Source organism: Trachymyrmex cornetzi, unplaced genomic scaffold (assembly GCF_001594075.2).
Source record: "Trachymyrmex cornetzi isolate Tcor2-1 unplaced genomic scaffold, Tcor1.1 scaffold719, whole genome shotgun sequence".
NCBI classification, from domain to species: domain Eukaryota; kingdom Metazoa; phylum Arthropoda; class Insecta; order Hymenoptera; family Formicidae; genus Trachymyrmex; species Trachymyrmex cornetzi.
Window position 1 is genome coordinate 272,261 of NW_017300047.1, and position 25,201 is coordinate 297,461.

At 32.1% G+C, this 25,201-nt stretch overlaps 1 protein-coding gene across 1 annotated transcript in view; it reads left to right on the forward strand.

Moving 5' to 3' along the window:
- Positions 1-25,201, forward strand: part of LOC108767712 (limbic system-associated membrane protein) — a 197,433-nt gene that overhangs the window by 106,077 nt on the left and 66,155 nt on the right. Inside the window, exon 3 of the mRNA XM_018517712.1 lies at positions 15,799-15,848. The gene's annotated coding sequence lies outside the window, so the exon portion shown is untranslated. The remainder of the gene's footprint in view (positions 1-15,798; positions 15,849-25,201) is intronic.

Sequence of the window (25,201 nt, forward strand, 5' to 3'; positions counted from 1 at the left end):
TATATATATACATATATATATATATAATACAATTTAACTTGATTAAAAATAACATTAGGAGAATATATACATAAGTTAAATATATGAATCAAACTTATAATATCTATATTTTCAAATATCAAATATTCAATTTTGTTACGTTAATTATACGTAACAGAATATAGTAGTTTCTAAAAAAAATAATATGCGTTAATATTTGCAATATTTACCTCTGTTGATTTTCTCGATTTCAAAGAGTTAACCAAACAGTATCGTGATAATAATAAATTGTGCTACTTGCGTTTCCTTCAGTAAAAAGTCGTTACTTTATTTCGTCCATATTGTTATCTTGAAAACTTAATATAGATTTGTTTATATAATATTATTTATTTTGAATATTAATAATGTTAATAACATATAGATACATTAGTTAAATATTTAACTTAAATTTAAAAATGTTTTTTAAAACTATATAAATATTAAACTTTATTATGTTAAACGTACTTAATAGAACACATTAATAACTCGAAAAGATAACACATATACAATATGTGTAACATTTACTTCTGTTCCGTTTTTGATTTCCTATAATTTACCATATTCGATTATAATATGAATCTATATCCGCTTCTTCAGTTGACAGGAGAACCACATTGTTAAATTCTGATTTTAATGAAACTTTGTATATAGATTACATAAAAAATGAAGTTAGGAAATATTAGTTGCGACAAAAAAATGGTTTGAAAGGGTGAAATCGCCCCTTATACATAACGTATTTAGGTTTCAGCTTTTCCTGTTATATCTTAAAACTATTAGAGACATCAAAAAATGTTTTGTACAAAACTTTTATAATAAAATTATCTCTGTTTATCCACGTCAATAATATTTTTAAAAAATAAAAATTTTTTTTTAATTAAAAAAAATTGTTTATTGAACTAAATATTACTGAACTAAGTGAATAGAGATAATTTTGTTGTAAAACTTTTATATAAAACATTTTTGATATCACGAATAGTTTTCGAGATATAACAGAAAAAATCTGAAAACCGCTTTACAACGTAAGGGATGATTTCACTTTTTCAAACCGTTTTTCTGTCGCAACGGACATTTTCTAAATTCATCTTTTTATATAACCTATATGTATACAAAGTTTCATTAAAATCAGAATTTATCACCTAGTATGATTCTCCCTTGTAAGAACCTTCCCTCCCCTGTCGCATTAATCTGTTTTCGTTATTATTTGCAAATCTCTCTTGATATATATTTTTTAAATTTCGAAATCTAATCTTAATGACATTAATAATAACATTAAAAGAAATGCAGGGGAGACCGGGAACAATAGTAACAGTGTCATGAAAATAACAAGTCCCTTGCTGGCTTACACAACGTGTTAATTCATTTGTATTATATAGTCAAAAACTAGCGCTCCTATCTCCTTTCCCCTCAACTAGTTATCATAGAAAAATCGCGCCACTTTTGCATGGAGGAACAGAATTTATGTATTTGCATCATTCACGTAAGTATTTCCCGTTTTGGATTTTTTGTGTTTATGTGTAGTTAAAGTGTATATATCAATGTAATTATTTGCTGGTGCATTCTTGTGAAATGTGTTTATAAGTTCTTGTAATAGATTTCGACAAGTCTTGCATAGTATTTAGGTTATAATGCTTTTATGTTAAAACTGTGTCCAGGGAAAGTAACACGACACTCTATGGACGAAAATATCATGTTATTAAAGGAAAAGGTAAGCGCAAGGAAACAATGAAACGATAGAGAAAGATAAAGAAAATAGAAAGCAATAACCCTTCAAACAAAAACGACTGGTTATGCTTGGCTTGTTTGAATTCTTTCCTTAAAAGCCATCCTGGAGAGAAGTGGATTCAGTGCATAGAATGCATGAACCCATTATAAATGTACCAAAGGTAATTTTAATTACATGTGTCATAATTGTGATTCAGAGTAAGAGTCGACATCTTTTTCTTTATATACGTAGGCAAATGATTATTAAAATAGTACAAAGCTATTTATGATATTAATGATAATTGTTTGAGATTCTATTATAATTATTTTGTTGCCTACTGAAGATAATTTATGTTTTTCAAGTTATATAAAAATTATTTTGTTATAACAATTATCTTACATAAAAAAAGTATCTTTTATCTTATGTAAAAAATATATTTTTAACGTATTTTCTCGAAAATAAGAAGTGTTACTTTCATCCCTACAGTATGTTACTTTCGTCCTAGACCCCCAGGATAAAAGTAACAATTGGCGTAGTTGCAAAAAACCAATATATCTCTTAAAATATGTATCACTTGGGGCTTAAACACAGATGCAATAATAGAGTAATAATGAGAGTTTTTTAAGACATGAATGACTTTTTCATACCTCTAAAAAGGAAGTGATAACTAGTACATAGATAAAAAGTGTTACTTTTGTCCCCGGTCTCCTCTACATAAATAACTTATTTGATTCAAATTTATATAGCCATTATATTTAAATATTCAATATTCAATTTTTTTGTGCTAATTGTTCCTTATCTGAATACGTTAATAATTTGAAAAAATGAAACACATTTATATTTGTAACACCTCTATTGACTATTTTGATGTCCAAAAGTTTACTAATATGTACTGTTACAATAAGAACTTGTACCCACATTTTCTTTAGCTACCGATTGTTGTATCATTTTATCCACATTATTATCTTTGATATCTTTTTGAAATTTTGCGTGTTTACTTCTATTACATACGTGACAATTAGCCAAGTGAGACCTTAAAATATCTATTTCGTACAATATTTCAATATTAAATTTGCAAAATGTGCATGTTGCATTAAGTCCTTCCTTATTGAATTTGTAATTTTGCGAGAGCGAATGATTCACAATTATTTATATTCGTACCTAGGCTATTATTTCCTGATGATATTTCGTTAGATGCTTTCTTAAATTTGGTATATATGCTTCGAAAAACAAAATGCCACAAAATTTACATTTTTCCACGTATAAGTTTATTTTGTCGAAATATCGCCATATCAAATTATCGTCGGTTTTCCATTTTAAGAAATCTTCTTCATTATATATTTTATGACAATGGTATAAATGTCCTTTCATACACATTATTGTACGTCTAGTGATACTAGTTCCATAAATTGTATAAATTTCCGGACACAATTTGCACTGTATAAATTTGTTTAATTTATTAAAATGTACCCACACCAAATTATCTGATTCTTCTGGAGTTGCCATTATATTCACACAGTATCACGGTACATGTATTACTAAATACAACGTATCGATTATATTGAAGATACAGAAAACTTATTTGGGAAGGTTAAAACGAAATACGTTATCCTTTATTATGTAAATATGTTTGAACCTTCCTAATAGTTAAGTCATATAATTTCGTTTCTTATTTGATTCCCGTATAGTTAAATATTTAAAATTAAGAATGATTATACACAAACACATTTCGTCATGTGTTCACACGAATCAGCGCTTGTGTGGAAATGCGTCGACACGTCTTATCGTCTTATGCCCGTATTTATAGTCGAGCCTTATATTTAAGGCTTCCTTAAATTTTTCTTCAGATGCTCTATGAATTATTTCATTGGCTGAGCATCTAAAGATAAATTTAAGGAAGCCTTAAATACAAGATCTAACTATGAATACGGGCATTATAGGGTACTGTCCTATGACGGTCGGAATTTCGGAAAACGGAATTTCGGAAGAGTAATAGAGTAGGAATCAACCAATCAGAATTATTGGGATGCATTACTGTTCGTTTGCATCATCTGCACATATAATACATATGTACGTTAAATATAAGATTATCGAAATTGATTTTCTATACATATAAAAAGAAATTCATTATTAATAATTAATTGTTCGATAAGTATTCATTAATATAAAAGTATTCATTTTTCCAGCATATAAATATTGTATAACTATTTATATCGTTGGGAATAAAATTGCATGCTTGTCGGTCCGAAATTTTTGTGGCTATGTTCCCCATGGAGCGACTTTTTCGGAAAACGGTTATTCTAATCTTAAACCGTCTTTTAATTTAAAAGATTTTTTCGTCGTCTTTTATTATAATAAAAAATATATCGAAATTTTATTTTCTTACGGATTCTTCTACTATATAATAATTATCTTTTTTCATAAAATATTTAAAATAAATTTTCTGATTTTTCACAATTTCGGAAATATTGGTTCATGAGGAACCCAGTCACAAAAATTTCGGACCGGCAAGCACGCAATTTTATCCTGAATATAAATGGTTATATTTATATCGTGGACAAATGAATACTTATATATATTAATAAATACTTAACGAACAATTATTTATCAATAATGAATTTCTTTTTGTACATATAGAAATTCAATTTCTATACGGAAATCAAATAATCTTGTATTTAACGTATATGTGCAGACGAACAGTAATCCTATAATAATTCTGATTAATGGATCCCCACTCTATTACTTTTTCGAGATCCCGTTTTTCGAAATTCCGACTGTCATGCGACAACACCCTTATACAGTTACACATATAAATAGCTTCGTATGTCTGTGCCCTAAGGGTCTGCGCACAATGAAGGTATAGGAACAGAGAGTAGAAACAGGAACAGGGAATAAGAATTTCAACCTATCAGAAACTGTGTATTCTGTAGTGCATTCTGATTAGCTGAAATTTTTATTCGCTGTTCCTGTTCCTATTCGTTGTTCCTAATTGTTCAATGTGCGCAGCCCCTAACGCTTCTCTGTCGCGCCGTGAAGTGATTCGTCCGAACAAGTTCGTGAAGACGGCCGCATACACTTTCCATAACGATAACCATAAAATGTTTCGTAAAAATTAGCAGTTTTGTGATCTGTAGGCAATAATACGTGTAAGCAAATGTAAATTTGTCTCTGAAATTTTTATTTGTGCGTAAAAGTGCTTGTAGGCAACTAATCTATGGGCACACTGAGAGAAAAAAGTCGTATTAGTAACTATTTTGTGGTAAAATAACGCGCGCCTTACATATTATTAAATTTTAATAAGAATACTAGATTAAATGAACTAAAAAAATGCAATAACATTAACCATATAATCAATTACAAATGATTAATATTACTATACTTTTTTAGTTCACTTAATTTACTTATTGTTCTTATTAAACCTCTATAATGCGTAGTTACAAATTTATGTATACATTTCTTATTTATTTTTGTTTTCCAAGTTCGAAATCAACGTTGCGCCTTTTATTGTAAGCTGAGTATTTTTCTTCTTGGGAAAAACTGAACTCCGCTATGTTCCTCTGATAATAATGTACTGCTCGTACTGAGCGACTTTAGAGAAAATGTTTTTAATGTATTTCTTAAAATTACCTCAACAATGATTAATTAGTTACATATTATAGAGTGCTTCATTAAAAAAAAGTTTTTGTCTAAACTAGAAAAATGTAATTGTTATATCTATTTGCATAAAGTCCAAGGAACTACTCAATGTAATTGAGTCATTATTTCACTACCAATTAATAGTGCATACAATTTGTTACCATGGCTATATTTTTATAACATTCAGCACTACTTTAGTTTTTATTATTTTGTAAAACTAATTACAAGTACTTCAATTGCAAAAGTTGCCAAATTTATAGTTCTCAGAACTATTCGTTTTCTCTCTCTCTCTCTCTCTCTCTCAATGCAATAATATTATATATACAATACAATTTGTGCGCAATTGTGATATGTGTGTAAACATATCTTTTTCTTTTAATTTTGTATTTGTGCGCAATAGTGCATGTAGGCAATCGAGGCAATAATTTTTGTGAGCAAACAAACTGTCGGCAAGTGTAATATAGGCAAACGGTGCAGTAATGTAGGCAAACTGAGCTGTAGATAATCAATTAAGTAAAGAGAGGTTTCTCGATTCGTAAGGGCGCATATTCATATTTTCCATAACAATAACAGTAATATGTAGCGTACAAATTAGCCAACCAAAGGTGAATATTTTTGATAATTCTTGACTGTGATTGGCTAATTTTTACGTGAGTCGGCCGGTATTCATAATCGGTTCTTATATTTAAAATTGTCTCAAGTACAGTCTTAAGATATCGTGAACCAATCAGAAACCTACAAATATTAGTATCTTAACATTACTTAATTAAAATAAGAACCGATTACGAATACCGGCCTTACGGTTACAAAAAGTGTGTGGTGGTCTTTATAATGTCTTTCCGTAAATGTACAACAACAAAATAAAGTAACCAGTATAAACTAGGGATCTCGGCAAAGGAATCGATTTTTTTAATCGACCTAAATCACAATTGCAAGTATCGATTCAACCAAAAGATTGAATATCAAAGAATGGATTCGGCAAAAATTGATCTATTAAAAGGTAATTGCAAATTGCATACTATAGGCCTCTTTGTAAAAAAAAAAAACCAATTCCAATGCACACAGCCGATTACAGAAAGGTTGCAACACTTGTAACAGAGAGTACAATGTACTTCTTAATGTGTTTTGGAACTCAGTCTTGCTCGTAGAGTAGTTGAACATAAATGGTTGGATAAGTAAGAACCAATCGGTCGGTGAGAGCAAGCTGCATTTCGAAACCCATCGAAAAAAGTGTTGCGACCTATCTGTAACCATGAGCTGTACACGGAACATCGATCTCGGGTCTTAAGAATCGATTCGTAGGCTTAGTCGGAGCGCAAGAATTGATCTAAAAAATCGAGTATCGAAGGTAAAAATTCGATCTTTGATCGAACATCCCTAGTACAAACGATAAGTAATGAATGATAGCGCGTTTGTCGCGGACGAGAACGCGGACGGAAGAACCTTGAATGTGTGTATGCACAAGAAGCGCGCAGTAAATTATACTGAGTATATCCGAAATAACGTCCACTAATCATATAGTAATATTCCTATAAATAAAAAACTGAGTTGAAACTCCTCTACTTATTTCGCAATTTTCGCAATATTTTTAGTTAATGAGCAAAATGTCTAAAATCGACGTATAAGACAACTTTAAGATATCTTTAAGAATTCTTTAAGAAACATCTTCAGAATATTTCACAAAAAACACTGAAAGATATCTTAAAATTGTCTTATACATTGATTTTATCCGTTTATTCGGCGATCTTTAGAAATTAACATCTCATTTAATTATTGCGAAAATTGCAAAATGGTAGTAGAAGACTTTTCGACTTAGTTTTTTATTAGGCATAACACTGTATGATTAGTGGGCGTTATTTCAGATACATTCTATATACGTAACAAACGACGAGACGCCTCACGCCGGCCGTTATTGTATACGTAAACAAATCATACGCTGCGAATCTGATGGAAATCTTCAGCTGCGTTTCATTATTTATTACGAGTACTGAAGACCTATTTTATAACTCTTAAGGAGGTACGATCAAAAAATCAAAATACTTCGATCTATCTAAAAATTACACAGAATATTATTTAAAACGAAACTAATACTATATTAAAATTTCAAACCGTTTGATCGTGTAATTTTTAAAAAAGAAAAAGCTAAAGTTAGTTTTATGCATGGTGTCATATAACATATGCATTGAATTATTGATATATTACATAATTACTTACTTTTAAAATGCTTCGATCCACATAAAAAATATATAAATAATTAGAACAAACCTTTTTTTACATCCTTGCAAGAATTTTAACTCTATTCACCGTGTAATTTATTTGCTATTTACACAAGCAAAAAGCTGATGAAAGCATGTCTATTTGAGCATCTAAAGAAATATACGCGAAAAACTTGACAACGTTGTTGACTTCCGACATTACATTAGATTGCGGTTTGCTTCATCCTGTGACACATGTGTGATGATTGAATACATATATGTTTACTTATAACCTATTGTTATAACTATAAAACACGTATATGAAAATAATATTTTAACCTGAACTGTGCGTGCGTGCGTGTAAATGGGCGGAATAAAGGCACAATTCTACTTGGGCTCTTTTCCCGGCAATTAGCTTTTTCATGTAATATTGATCGTAATAGAGAAGTATTGAAACATATAACTTCTTAAAGACATTACATAAATTCATTTGATATTGTACCCATTTGTGTATAATAAAAAAGTAGCAAGTTATTTTAATTTTTATTAATATCAAGATTTTGTAATTAGGCCTTTATTCCGCTCATCCCCTCAATAAAGCTGACCGCACACGATGCACGATTTTCTGCATAATGGGCTTACATGCTGCTGTGCCTGCTCTGATGCGTGCTAAACACCTTGGTGCATTGGGCGAAATATACTACCATCCTTGATTTCTGGGTTTAATACGGTGCATTATTTCATGCTCGTTTTCTTGCACGCGCCAATCAAAACGTTAAGAATTACTCACGTGATTGATTGGTGTCATGCGTATGTGAAATGTATAGGTTAAAGCCACCACGGTTGTCATCTTCGTGTGATGGCTTTTATGCAGCGAACCGAGTAAAGTAACGTACATTGATCAGCTGCAAGACAGTAAGCATGAAAATCATGCATCGTGTGCGGCCAGCTTTACTAATGGCACTAGTCAATTACTAGTGTGCACTCGAGTAGGAATGCCAATCTCATTTTCAGAATGCAACCTTGCCAAGTTATCGATAATCATTGAACATAGAACATTAAATTATTTACATTTTCTAGTAATAGAATATTAATATTGTAATTCGTAATTAAAAGTTAGCAATCAATGTTATCATTTAATTTTAATAAATCGTAAATTAGTCTTTCTTATTATTAAAAGATTTTCATATATTAGGTTGGTATTATCAATGTAGAATAATACCCTCCTCACCACCTACCCCGCAAGTGATCGATCGTACATCCTTAACGAAAACTTCATTATCAATGTAACACTGTTGAGCAGATATAATATGTGGTAAAAAAGTTGCGCAACGGCATTATATAATAATAATGAAACTTTCAAACAATATAAAATTACAAAATAAAAGCTACTAAAAAACTATAGATTGGTATTCGCAGTTGGTTCTTATATTTAAAATCGTCTTAAGTACAGTCTTAAGATATCATAAACAAATAGCTATGTTTAGCAGAAAAGTAGCTTTTCAAACATTGTAAATTTTTTTAATATGATTGGTTTATGTATTTAGATCCGATGAGAAAGTATCTATACAAGGGCATAAATCAATCATATTAAAGAATTTTACTATACAGTTACAAAACTGCTTTTTCTGCTAAACGCAGTCATTCACAGAGCTGTATTAGCATCTTAAGACATTATTTAAGACAGTCTTAAAATAAGAATCGACTATGAATACTAGTCTTTGGACCTAAGCACAAAAATAGCCGTAACTGAGTTGTGAAATGTAATGTATGATTCACATAGCGTATGATATCCAATAGGAGAATTTGTTTCTTTAAAAGAAAAATACCGCTAAGTAGAACTGAATTTTCTTAAACTTGTTCTACAAACTGTAAGCCATAAGAAATTAACTAATCATAATTGATTATTTTTTTCATATTCTGGATTGGCCAATTTCTTACCTTTGATTAATTTCTTGCGGCTTACGGCTTGCAACTCTATTGTAAAACAGGCTTTAGGCTGATTTTTATGTATCATACGACAAAGCTTTTCAAGCCTGTTAATTAGCTGCAGGACAGAGATGTTCTCGGATCTCTGTCTTGCAGCCGATCAACACGCTTAAAAAGTTTGTCGTACAACAAAAACGGACAAATGTAACCCCGTAAACACAATAGGTAAGAAATTGATCAATCACAATTGAATATGAGAAGAATAATCACTTATGATTGGTTAATTTCTTAAGACTTAAGGCTTATTACACTTATTGTGTTTGCGGAAGCCTAATCTATATTGATCATATCATAGACGTCGCACTGTGCAGGTCGCAAGTTTGTTGCGTCAGCTAATCCGATGTGTCAATTTTAAAGTCGCACAGTTGAATATGACTAAACTAATCAACTATGAGTGTGGTTAATTTCTTACTGCTTACGGCTTGCGACGCTATAGAACAGGCTTAAGTGTCGTGCGACTTTAAAATTGACGCATCTTTATGTAAATCTGGCTTGAATTGCTCTGGGCTATTATTTTTAGAAATGTAATCGATTATCGAGACAAATATCGCGTATGCAGTGATTTCGATTCACGTGATGCTACAAATAGGGTAACTCCAGTATATACGCCGCACCTATCAAAAACTTAATTTATTAAGTATTATTTACTATGTTTAAAATAAACGAACTATATCAGTAAAAACTTTGTATTGTCTACTACTATGAAAAAAAATATTAAAAATCCGAAATATTTAGTTTTTGTATTAAAAAATAAACTGTTTGAAATCTTCCATTTTTGCTATATATAGATAATGAGTGGGATATATGGCAAAATACAAGGGTTTCAACAAACTAAACAAAGAGAATACGAAAGCAAAGGACTTGTATTTTGCTATACAACATGCTTTACTATTCCTCTACACGTATCACGAAATAACCACTATCTGAGCGTAAATTGAGACTATTTTGTTGCATGAGTATGTGAAGGCACTCAGATATTAAACGTTTATTAAGAAAATGCTCTTCATCTAGAATCGCGATATTCTCCCAAATCAACATACGTTTTTTAACTTGATACTCTTTTGTGAATATAAATTGTAATTGGTTTAATCAAGTCGAAACGAATTCCTTCTATGTCTTCGAGTGAGTCACCAGTTTTTTAATGTTAATTTGTAACCTGTTGGATAGAAATATTTATAAGATAATTTAAATGTTTCGAATAGATTACAACATCAAATCTGTTAATCTGATGGTGATTTTTTCTTGGACATGAAGGGATTGATATTTTGAAATTGTATTGCTATAAGGATGGTTCCAAAGTGAATTGAAACGTACTATTATTTTTTTTGGAATAAAGATTCTATTTTCTGGATTAAAGATTTAAGATTGCGTATTAACTACCACGCTGATTCTCATTCGTCCAGTTTTTTTTTTATTTTTTATTATTACCACTTCTATCGATAATCAAAAACCCAGATGATAACATTAAAATCACAGTTGTAAATAAAAATCAAGTATTTAATTTTGCATACATATCTACAAAACTAATAAATCGTAAAATCAATACTATGTTACTAATTTCTTATCCTTAATCACATAATTTTTAAATTTTAGTGAAGAACTTTAACAGAGACGCAACTCCCGAAAGAATATCGATCTTTAAATGGCCATCTACATAAGTCGCAAACGCAGAACGCAGTTCGCAGATACATTTGTGACAGCCAATCAAAAGCTGTTATTAGTACCATTGACGCTTCTGATTAGCTGTCGCAAATGCGCTGCGAACTGCGTTCTGTTTTTGCGATTTATGTAGATGGCCCTTAATAGTATCTCGTCCGTGCAAAGCAATGACTACGTTTACAGACACTCTTAATCGAGTTTATTGACATCCATAGTTACATATGAAACTGGTCAATCACAGCTATTCCTCTGAAGAATGGAACGACTATGATTAGCCAGTTTCTAACTACGGATGTTATGAAACCCGATTAAAAGTGTCTGTGTAAATGTAATCATAGAATATGGACTGCGCCATCCCTGTGTCAAACTGGTTGACAAAAATGAGTGAGATAGGACGCGAAGACAGCCTATCTTATCTTTTTCTATTCACGATGTAATGGAAAAGAGAATTAATGAGAGAAAGATAATTGTTTTCACGTTCTCTCTCTCTCTCTCATAATTTTTATTTTTGTTGACCATTTGATATACTATTTAGATACGCGGATAGCACAGTCTATACATTCAATTAATAAAATTCTTTCTTCCGATTAGTCAATCGAATGCTACGAAACATTTATATAGCGTCAAGTGAACTGTGCCCATTCTGTACGGATAATCACAGATCGCTGGTAACGTGTATGTACGTGTACGACATGAAGTCTACAACAGTATCGTTACTCTGTAATAGTATCGTTGTTAGAGAGGTATCTCTAGTGTTACTAAGAAACGTCTGTCGCTAACTCGGCTTTCTCTCTCGCCGCGTGCTTTTGAATTGAAGACGCGAAATAAAGGCTGAGAGTGATAAGTACAATTCCTGGATTTGCAACTTGAATAATGAAGAGCCTTTAGTCTTGACACATCAAAACACAAATGATACATATATTTCGCGAGATTTGTTTGCTTAAAATATTCACTTATGCAATTTCACTTAAAAATATGTTTTGTGTATAGTTTCTGCAAAATGTGACTGGAATTAAAAATTCATTTTTCCGAATAAAAGTGAACGTTATATACATATGAAACAGTTTATATGTATATAATAAAATCAATATTTATATATTTAACAATACGATTTTATAATTTAAGTGAACATTTTCTCATTTATTTTAACTATTTTTTAAAAACATGTCTACTTATTGAAATAATTTTTATCCGTGTTCTAAAATATCGCCAAAAGTTTCCGTTTTATTTTCAAATATAGTATAGAAGAATTTAATTTTTTCATAATTTTTTCATAATTTTTTCATAATTATTTTGTTAAAAAATACGTATAATATGTCCTTAAGCCGATTCTCTTAATTAATTTGATTTTATCGAGCGTGTCATTTCACGATTGTGCGCACTGCGACATCGCATCGAAGAGAAATTGGCAACATTATCTTCAAATTTTATTCTAACCTAATATCGCGGATATAGATTAAAGAGTGCGGAATAATACGCTTATTTCTAGGTCTAGTATTCCGAAGGAAAAACGTCGTTACATTGTTTGATGATACACGCATTTTTTATTTAATCGAGATACATTGTGTATTGTACTTGCATATTTTAAGTGGTTTATCGTGTTTCTTGACCAATCGTAGGCCAGTATTTGTAGAGTGCGTTCCGTTTAATATCACTTTGGCCGATATTATAGTCAATTCTTATATTTAAAACTGTCTTAAGTATAATCTTAAATACAGTCACGAACCATCAGAGGACCATATGAACATATTAAGATATTACTTAAGATGATCTTGAAATAAGATTGGACTATGAATATTGACCTTTATCTTTGGTTATTCACCAAATTTCAGAGGATAAAATAATACGCATCATGCATGAAACGAAATGCATTCGTAATCAATTTCTATGTATTTGAGAATGTCTTAAAAGTACAGTCTTAAAATATCATAAGCCAATTACAGAGCTGTATTAGGGTTTTAAGATATTACTTAAGATGGTATTGAAAAAAGAACGGATTACGAATACCGGCCATTAATTTGATTTTATTAGTTGCATCACTTTACCGATGGCGCGGCGTCAGAGCGAAGTTGGCAACATCGTTTTCGAAGTTTTTGATTAATAATGGATACTCTCCAACAATAGACACAAATGACACAATGTGACACAGTGAATCATTACATTCTTGTTGTTTGCAAATATTAAACAAAGATGAAATGATCATTGGTTACACTAGACTAGTTTCCACCGAAGTCCTCTCAATTTGGTTTCACTTCAGTGCAGTTGCGATAGAAATACTAACACAATGCCATTTCCATTGGTGACCTTGTAGATCGAAGCAGGAGTGAAATGAGCGCAATCAAACGCATTTTCATTTCACTTAAATTTGGTTCTACGCTACATTAAGTACGAATTAATGTTTTAATGGAAACTAGACTATTGTTTCTTGTTAGAAAGCATTAATAAAATTTAATGTGATGTTCACACGATACGACTCCGAATTCCGTAACGCGGTTAAATTTGAAGTATATAGTAAGTATATAGTTGGAAAAGTTTTGTGTTTTAATGAATGTGAATGTTCTTTTCGTGTCGAAAAATGATAAGGTGTATGTCGTGTACGATTAACGTCGAGAATATCGTGCAAAGTACGTGATCGTCGCATATTGCTGATTAGTGCGCGGATGTAATTAACCCTATTTTCGTGAGTGTTACGTGAGTAGCGGCTGAAAGCATCTGCGGAGAAATCTAAACCTGAAAGGAGAGAAAACTTGTAAGACATTAAGCGATGGCAAAGAAACCTCTTATAAGAAGTATATAATATTCGTTATTTATTTATTACTATTATTCTTATTTATTACTGTTTATTATTATTATTCACAGCATTATTTATTTGTTCTCGATTATTTAGATAATTTATCTAAAGGCTGCTCCAGAGTCCAGATCATAGTGGTTTCTTCCACCATGTTCCATTGCCAATTGTATGCCAATTTTACTGTATACGTAGAAAAGATTTCCGATACTATTATTCTTCGATCTATTATAAAATGGAATTGATACAAGGACAATTATATTTATTATTGAAAGAAGAATATTTTACTCTCTTAAATGAAAAATTCTTAAATCTAGAATAAAATGATTAAGCACATCGGTTTCGCGCCAAATATTATAGCGTTAGCCATTAGGTCCACACACGCGCACACACACACACACACACACACACACACACACATTTAAATTAAATATTTAATTTAAATATTAACTCTTATACCGTATTATGTACAATTTGGTGCCTCATCCATATTATCAAGGGTCACTAGAATCTCTTTGTTTTTTCACCTCTTCAAAATAATTCAAAAAATCTCTAAAAATTCACCAACATACTTTCAACTTTCTAGGATAAATATTGACTCTTTATTTTGGAAAATAATAAAATGTAGTATAATTTATAATTACCGAAAGATTCAAAGAAACTTGCACGAACAGGAATCGCTCGGTCACTAGTTACCCATATTAGTACGGTAAGGGTAAATTTTATAATAATTAGATTTTTTTGGAAATTATCTTGTTATAATTATCTTGTTAAAACTAAATGAATATTAAAAGGGCATAGAACCAATATTTTAACAAATAATTATAATTAGAATAATAACATTAAATACATAAATACATACGTTTCGACTCCGATCGGGTCATTTTCAATGCAAAAAACAAAATTTTTAACTTAAACATCCGGTAATAATAAAAAACCTCAAATTACATAATAAAAATAAAAATAACATAACATAAAGTCGCTGACATAATATAAATACATAAAAAATTAATTAATTAATTGTAACATTTCATAATGAGTAAATAATACAATGTATTGAATAGCTATTGCAAAAAAGTCAAACTCAGAAGAAAAGAGTAAGTAATTATCACAATATCTTAATTTTGTAAGAATATTCGTGTCGTTCGAAGTCAAATATAAGTAGTCCCATTGAAAATAAAATTAAGTTGCAATAACGAACATCTATAGAAAAAATATGTAATATGTAACACAAAATTAAACAAATTATCAAAAAATTATTATACAATGTTAGATGAATATAAAAGTAACGGAAAATTATTTTACCTTATCAGAAGAAAAAAATTAAAAAAGGAGTTATGACCTATTGAAACTATACTAAATATGCAAACACGCGAACATCTCTAGGAACAATTTTGAAAAATATAAAACAAAATTCACAAGGTGTAACAAATATTCATTATAAAAAGTCAAATAAATATAAAAATAAAAATCAGTTAAAACAGAAGTAATTTACCTTCTCAGATGACAATGGAAAACAAATAAATTTGTAAAAGTATCTTGTTAAAGATCGATTTTTAGATGCAAATTAAATCCAACAAATACAACATGTGTGATTATTTTGTAACAATTTAAATATTATTTAAACATTATTTTTAAAATAATTAAATATTTATTTAAAAAAAAATTTAAGTTATGTAATTGCTAAATACCTATTTACACACAAGAATGATATTCAACACGCAATATACATATAATTATTTTTTGAGATATTCGTGTATTTATTTCTTTGGACATTGTTAAAATTTAAATTTTATATTTGTATGTTACAGACCGACGAAGTTACAATGCAATTACAACTCCGCTGCTGCGCATCATATCTGTGAGTCACATTATTTTATATTTTGTATTTTTATTTTATATTTTATATTGTTTTTATTTTATTATATTGTTACGCCCGAATGTCTGTCTCGCGGTCACTCGTTCGCGCACTACGCTATCGAACGCGTAAATAAAGAACACTGCTGTTTATATATAAAGAACAGTTCGAAACGTTTATTAATAAAGAACTCAGAGCACAACGGTCAATAAAACGTCTCAGAGCAGCGAAGGTTCACACCGAAATCTTCGAGCTTGTTTCTTAAACAACGGAGCAGATTGTTGCCAGGCAACACAATCTTCTGGACATAGGTGACAATCTTGTGGGTGTCGGCACGGGTATTTGAAATGGCACGGGTATAACAATATATTTGGAAATTCATTTTAATATCTTTAACTAGTTTTATAAAATCATAAGAACAAATTTTGGAAAATACACCGACAAATGTAATGTTATATATCAACATTATTTTATTGGCATGAAATTATTAAATAATTCTGTGTGTGTGTGTGTGTGTGTGTGAAATAATTAAATTAATTTATAGTTAAGTTATTCTATAAACTTTATAAAATGGGTTGTAACAATATCTTTTTATTTAAATATTTTTTAAAATAAATTAATACGCCGCGATGAGACATGCTATAACACATTTTTTATTATAATAATATAATTTTTTTCAATAAAACAATTTTATACTTAACTATTTTCCTGTATTCCAGTCTAACACGTATATTGCAAACGGTTAACATTGCTCTGTTTCCTTAAGTTCGTATGTGCACTTATTCATTTTTCTTACAACAACTTTACAATGCATAGTTGAGATGCTATTTTTCCTCAATTTCCTAGTTGTTGGTATAACTACTTCTTTCTCAGAATATAACGAATAACAGAATAGAATAGGGAAAGCTCTTTGTGATACGTGCATACATTTACATAATACACGGGATATTTTGTAAATTACATCTTCTTATTTTCTTGCATATTCCCGCGTAAAAACATTTATTTCACATCGGAGAGAGAGAGAAAGATACTTAAAAGTTTCTAAAATTTATATCACAAAAATTCAGTGAAGAATCAATTATTTTATAGCCGTGAAAATTGGAACAATGATACAGAAGTGCCCTCGTGCCATTTTGTTCGTTCCGTTTTCCGCAGCATTCTCCAAATATAGACCATTCTTATCGCAATCTAACAAAATGAAGAAAATATCAAAAGCGTGTTCGTCTTTGGGTTTGAGAGTTATGGACGTTGTTGCGGATGAATGCGCGTGACCTGCGATAAAAGCGCAGGTGCGATGATGAACCGAAAACAGCGACCGTTTTTCATTGCACCTAGATACAGGGAAGCGTGCAATCTGTTCCGGTGTGGCGCGTGAGTAAAATCGATTGGGAGGGATACGATGAGGTCGCGCTAACGCCAAGCTCGAGTTCCATTAGGCGCAACGGTAACGCCCGGTGGTCCGTGCAGCGGAAACTCTCTATCGTGTAACGCACGCGACATGCACTCGCAAGCGTTTCGTGCTTTGATAACAGAAAGCGCAAAAGGCTTAAGCGATATTAACCCGTTAAATCTAATTCCCCCAAAGTCTCTCTTAAAAAGAAAATGTATCATTTTTCTCTCTCCCGATAGGAATCCATCTCTAATTGGAAAAGTGACGAAAAATTCTCTGCTTCGAGATTACTAAATGAGTGGAACTTGAATTTCGGCAAAGACAAAGAAAGCATTTAACAAACCCTTCTTTTTTTTCCCCTTGAGTGGATATAAATGTCTTTATAAGTTCTGCGAACTGGCACGTGAGTGAAATAACCTGGAAGTTCCCAAAACGGCTCAGCTATAATTCTCACAATGCGAAACCTTTTATCTTTTTTCGTGATTAAAACGCACCGCTGAGATTGCTCTCTATGGATAATTGCAGGCAACCGAAATTTTCGAGTAAAGAGATACAGGAAGAAAATAATAGATCCATTATACATCAGAATCGAGTTTTATTTTTATTAGATATATCAAATAGCAAAGAATACGTTATTGATTAAATTGAACGTATATGAACATGTTTTTAATGCAAAAAGATAAATCACAGTTATCTGATCTATACTGAATCAATAATAGATATCATAATTAAAAGTTTTTATATAACGCGCGGTGCTTATCTCTCATCTTAGTTAAAAAATAAAAAATTTGTAGATTATATTACTGATACTAGATGCTTTCTCTGTACCTCTCTCTTTTATTTATTTTATAATTTTTTATTACTGTCGATTATCATCTATTTTCTTTTATGATCGTAAAATCTCGATGATTGAATATATTTTCACGCGATCGAGCATGATGTATAGTTACTTTACTATTATTTCCAGTTCTTGCTTCGTAACTTAATCATATGATCGATAGACTCTTCGGGCATAACTGACAAAATTTGTAGATTATATTACAGATTTTATTTTTTTGTGGACCGGTGACCCCATTTGCGGATTACCTTCTTTTATTTTATAAACTGTTCGCTCAATTTTTATAGAACTTAACGTATGGGATAATTTAATAATACTTTATTTGAATCTCTGAGGTTAAAAATAAAAAATTCAAAATAGTCGATTTAATGTGACGGATAGAATTTGAAAAAAATAATTTGTTCATAAAACTTGATTTTAAAGAATTTTTAATTGGGAAATATATAATATCAAGTATCCAATTGCTTTATTTGAAACTCAGTGCTACGTATATAAACAGTTAATACTGATTTCCAAACTCTGATTATGAATCCTGTGACACTAGATCCTCCTTCATAGAGATTACTATCCTTTTGAAATTCGATATTTTCTATATTCAAAGAAACTAAAAATCTCCTAAATCCAAGTTTCGCGATAACCAAATTATCGTTTTGAAATGTGAATTTTAGAATTTTTAGATCAGAATCGAGTTCAACGACCCCAAAAATCTTTACAAAGCGCGATCTATCATAAGTTACTTTATAGAGAAAGCTCTGGTCTTCAAAAGGTTAATTTTTTTTCTCTTTTATTTGCTTTATTATTTTTTATTACTCTCGATTATCATCTATTTTCTTTTATGATCATAAAACCTCGATGATTAGGTGTTTCGCACGATCAAGCATGATGTGTGGTTACTTTACTGCCATTTCCAGTTCCTGCTTCGTAACTTAATTACATGATCGATAGACCCTTCGGGCATACTGACATCCCCGACCGACTTCGATAATAAAATCACACGAATTCCCAATTGATTGAAATCGCGCGATAAAACCGTAAGGTGGTAAGAATAAACGGTAGACAGAGATCGATTCTTTCCTCCTCGGATAGTTAGAACTATCGGTACGAGCTGCCTCGAAGCGGCGCGTGAGTGGAATCAATTGGAAGATAGGAAGGTAGCGTTGTAGCATCCAAATAGAAGTTCCATTAAGCTCGAGGAACTCAAGAGGCAGCTCTCTTCGTACAGTCGGGTAGCCTTACGACCGAACGACGCGTGCTCGCAGCTGCAAGACGATCAAGCAAGTTTCTTGGAACTCGGACTCCCGCGATGCTTCCCGGGACAATGACTTGTAATTAAGGGTAAGATCGACCGCCTGATATTCCGCGATGGTCCGGAAACTACGGCGCGGGAAGCTTCGAAGCTCTCTTCTAATGGCCGACGACGATTGGCTGGTAAAAACTGCTGAGTTATTTATTTTTCGTGAATCTTACTCGCCCAAGGTAGTTGTGCTAGGCTCGAGCTGATGAATCATCTGATTTAAAGTTCGTTAGTTTCACAATCTATCCTATACAGTTCTAGGTTATCACTTACTCAAGAAGCTCTTTACTTAATTTAATTTCTTGTCTTTGTTTTGCGACTTCTGGTGAACAAGTTTCTAGTAAATTGCGACCGTGTTCCCTCTACTTACATAGAGAATAAGTGGACCAAATTATAACAATAAAAAGACAAAAATAACAATCGAAAAATTAAAGATAGGGATATAAAAATCAAAACATAGTTAGGGTACTGTGATTACAAATGTTTCGACTCCACTTCGAGCTATCATCAGCGTAGAAATTCAACATAAAATTGATTATCTCCCAGTCTCAAGCAAACCATAGCAATCTTCCTTCAAATGAAGTATTTCCAAACGTTAATCAAGAGAAGCAGGTTAATGATTTAAATTAAAACGCTAACTATGTCTTTATTTACTTAACTTCTTAGTTAATATGATACTCCCACTAACATAAAATTAACTTTAATCTCGATTCTACCTCGGTTTCTAATTCTGAGAGTTAGAAAAAGATAAAAAGTAAATTGAACCCAGATTAAAGTTAATCTTACGTTGGTAAAATCGGACTTATAAAGTATCATGTTTGGCGTTGCTCAAGAAGACAAGTAAATAAAAAAAGAAAACACACCAAAGATCCAAGAGTGCAAAAGATACGTAACACTAATAAAACTACAGCTATCCGTCGCGTCATTAATATTAAAATTGATCAATGTAAAAATAAATAAATTAAAAAGTTACAAGACAGTCATAGAATAAAATTAATCAAAATGACACGATTAAACTGAGTTTCAAAAAAGAAGTATCGGAAAAATAAGTTAAAACCATTAAAGTAAGAAAAAAACAGATAAGCCAAAGTTATAAGGTTAAATAAATTAATGTAAATAATAAATGGAACGTCGTGCAAATTGAAATTACAAAATTGTAATGAATAAACGTAAATAATAATAGGAACGTCGCAGATCGCCAAATTTAAAAACGTTGTAAATAAAAAGAGAGGAAATCGAACATGCTTTATAATTTACTCCAACCTATATACATATCCATGATGTAAGAATCCGTGGTTCCCGACTATAAATTGAAGCTATTCTTTTTAATAAAAAATAAGCTTTTATGAATCTAAAGAACTAGATATTTTAAGAAATTTTAAATTGAGAATGCGAACAATATATTTGACATTGTTCCGGCACGAAAAATGCTCTCGCATATCAGAGCGTAGCACTCTTTCGGCGCGAAATTCTCTACGTTACAATAGGAAATTCCACAGATATTTTAGCTTTCAACTTCTGACGGTACAAAGCGAGTCTCTGGCCACGTGCCGTTCCTTTGGTACGCACAAAGATCCCGCCGTGCGAAATCGTGGACGCGAATCGGCTCGCTTATCTAAGTGAAGCGCGAGGACGAGACAAGTCGACTCTCGAAGACAAGACGCGAAGGGAGGCCGCTCTTAGAAACGTTCGCGAACACGAAGTTCAAGAACTCTCTTTTCGTGGAAAAGGGAATTGAGAGGAAACGCAACGGCGTGGCTGAATGGAAGCGCACTGTCGGTTGTCCGACACGTGATCGGAATACCCAGGTTGTCCGCCTTGAATTCCGTTTCCAGTCAGTCCCAACGTAGCTGGGTTGCGTTTCCGTACCATGGAATTCGGATATAATCAAAGCGTGTATCCCGTATCGATAGAGGTACCAGAATAGAATCAAACTGCACCAAATCAAATCGGCGAGGTCGAGATTCCGCAACTGATTATGATGGATCCTTTACGACACTATCGATCACTCGATACGATATCCGTAGTCTCGGAGTTGTGCTGGCCTTACGCTGCGCGTTCACGAATGAAATACGACTCTGGTTGATATTGTTTCCACAACGGAAACCAGCTATGCGCGAAGCAAGGCGCGTCGCGATATCGTACTCGGAAATAAGCGAAAGGTTTTCCGGAATTCGGAGCACGCAGGCCTGTGACACGTGATAAACACCGAGATAGAAAATGTGTATCGTACATGTACGGTTTTGCTGAAGTGTCTAAAATTTTAGCTGAAGACAATTTGAAAAGTAATTTTATAAGATTATCGAACTAATTAAATGGAACATTTGTATTTTGATTACAATACTGCACAAATATTTGGAGGTTTTTTAGAAAATTTAGAATTTTTACAAAAATATTTAAAGAATTTTAAATATTTTTATTTAGAAAAATATTTAAAGAATTTTTATATCCTGGCAACCCCAATTTAAGCACTCTATATATTTATTTTGACCCAACACAATTATTTTTGGATCTGCATCTAGCTAAATTTTTAAATACTTTAGCAAAATCGTTTTGTTCGTATATATGTATATTATATTGTGCAATAAACAAAAGTATTTTCCTGATGCATATGTATACGACAATTTGCTGCTAGATTTATAGCAGCGAATAACTTGAAAATTAATTAGGACGTCAAGAAATGATGTTATTTTAGTTGCACTATTTATACTGCATGTGCTGGCAAAACTTAAGTAGCAAATTTTACGAGAAAGTGCCACGGACAGTCTATGTACATACCATTGTATTGCTTCGTACGCTTGTCTCAAATTGTCTCAATTTGTTTCCATGTCCCTCGATTCGCTTTACTTGGTTGTGCAAAGCTTTTACAGTGTAAATGGAGAGTGCTTTCTGACAGCAAAAAAACTAACGGAATAAAGTGCTTCGTGATCTGTCGGTGTATTAGATAGCCATACCATATCCACTGCGTATCGACCTACAAACCGCATCGCATCGTTTCGGTGACTCATTGTTAACCAATCGAAATAATGATTGATCTTCCATCAAAGAACTTGAACTTATAAAAGCGGTTATTATTAAAGATCTTCATGTAGCTTTCATTATTTTCACAGAAAAAAAACAAAGCTCAATAATCTTTAAACGTAGATAAAAGAGGAATGGATAAAACGTTTATTGGTACTTGATAATTGGACTGCATGGTTTGTATTATTGGGAATTCGTAAGAGGTATTTTGTTTTCTACGAGTATTCATTATAGTATTGCGTGCTTTGCATAATACATGCAAGCGATAAGATGTAAAAGATAATTGGCACAGCGAGTTGTTATTATAGTTTCGATTGTAGTAACAATTGCTTACACATATAGAAACGTATTTTGTCTTTATTGCAAGACATCTATTTTCTGTAAAATGAATATCAACTTTCTCAATTGTACTTATCGATTTAGTTTCTATTTACTTCTTTTGTGAAAATAATAACGCTTTGCTGAGCGAGTATAATAGAATAAACGAATCGATAATTTTGTTTGTTAATAAACCACAAGAAGCACATTTTTAATTTACACGATCAAGCATATAGTTTTTAAGCCAGTATTTATAATCGCTTTTCCGCTCTGAAGAACTCGTTTTTATTTTTGCAGTAGTAATGATTATTGCAACGCGAAATAACAGTTATGTAAAAATTATGCTTTTTACTATTATGGTTTGAATACTTTTTGTGGTTACCTACTTTTCATGTTGTTATATCCGAGGTTTTATTCGCATGGTAGGATTTTAAAAAGAAATTTAATTAGTTCGTTAAATGCTCTAAAAGTACCTGGCGCGCTACCACTTTTTATAGTTTTATTTTCATGCTGACAGGAGATTCGCAATTTTAACAAAAGGAACACGGTTTCCCGAATAGCCGATTACGATATCAATTACGCAGTATGCAAAGAACCATTGGATTCGCAAATCGGTAAAGGTGAATTCTAAAGTTTGAAAGCGTAAAACGAGTTTGACGCGATTTGTAGAAAAAAAGAGGGAAAAAGAGAATATGTAGAAAATTTAACGAAAGAACGGAGAAAGGGACAGACGCACGAAAGGAGGAGTAAAACAGTATATATAAATGGAATCAAGAAAGAGAGAAAAAGATAAAGAGTGGAAGAGAAAAGAGCTGGAGTGCCGCGGTAATTAGCTGGCGTTCTGAAACCTATACAGTCGACCAGATCAAGTACTTTTCTGGAAAAGTGCCTAATTCCATGCTCGACATGCTCTACGGAGGTCGAAGGCCTGCTATCACAGTTACCATCGACCCTGTTCGTACCTTTGACCATACCAATCACCTCCTACCATCGTCGCTTTTTTTTATGGACCGAAACCTTTCCAAAGAAGATCCAACTTTTCTGAGCATGCGATACCCCACCATTTCCCATTAAGAATCGCTCTAGCGCGAACAGACTTACGCTGTACGCGGGATCGTTTTTGCGCCAATCTCTCTTTCTCTGTTGAGATAAGACCTGACCAACTAAAACGCAGGTTTAGAAAAGCGTGCTTTTAAAGTGAGAACATTAGCAAAAGTGGCGGAATTTTAAAAAAAGATTCTTGTTTTACCTTTTATATACCTTTGTTTTTACCGTCTACGATCTTTAATGATTCGTCAATATTATTCATGTTTGCCATGGATATTCATGTATGCGAGGGATAGTTACGACGCAAACGAAACGAAAATATTGTTTTTCACTATGCGAAGTTGAACAAACTCGATCAGTTTGTTAGCTGATTACACGGCAACGATGAAACGGGACACAATTTTTCGGGTCCGCGAGCGAGAAAAGGTTTATACCCGCATACTCGCGTATAAATTCGTCATACAGAGCGAATATGCAGTATGCGCATATGCTGGCAGTGTAATTTGGTCTCGTAAAAATACGCGCCAGCAATCGCAACCATGCGTGGATTTACTCGGGATTTAAAAGGCTGCTAATAAACGCGGTGAATTGAATGTGACTAAAAAACGACCTTCTACCACAACTATCCTCGATTTCATATTTTCTCACATTCAATATCTCATCTCTTTTGTCTTCGGAACATGATTCTATGCCATTCCACGTACTGCATTCGTCTACATTAAGTATATTAAAATATGTTCATATGTAACAACGACATACTTTATCATACAATCGCAAAAGTAATTTGATTTCAGAGAATTAATTTTATACAATATTGTTCCTATTTTACGAAATAGACAATATTATTATCCATTTAATATATCAATTTTCTTGAAATTTATTTTTTACCGCAAACGACATTTATATGAATCAATTATAAACTTTTTTCTACCCCGTTATAAAAATGTTTTTATTGCTAAGTTAAAACTTGTAGTTAAATCTCAAAGTAACGGCCATAATATCGTTCAAGACCAATTATTTAAATTCTCCATCCTGCGACAACATCGTCCGTGACGTTGTAAGAATAATGACGTTTACATTGATTTGCGGGGTAATTTAACGTCGTAAAAACTAAAGTAAAAGCTCCACTTTCCAAGCGAGGATCCACGCTACTATAGAATACTTGTTTTAGAGCCAGATTCACCAATTGTGCGCCAATAAAACCAGCCTTATCACTCGGGAATTGAAACGGTTAAACTTAATTTGATCACTTAAATCAGCACACTGAGATTTTAATCAGCCCTTAGAAGCTTCAGGAGTAGTCGCGACCGTCTCGGTAGACGGTATGTTTCTCTTTCATAAGCGCGGCTAAAGACTCTGAGAAAAGAAAACCAAGCGGTTGCCTCTTTCCACGGAGTTTTCCTTCTGACGCCAGTCTTTCCCTCCATATTTTTATTCTTTTTCCTCGT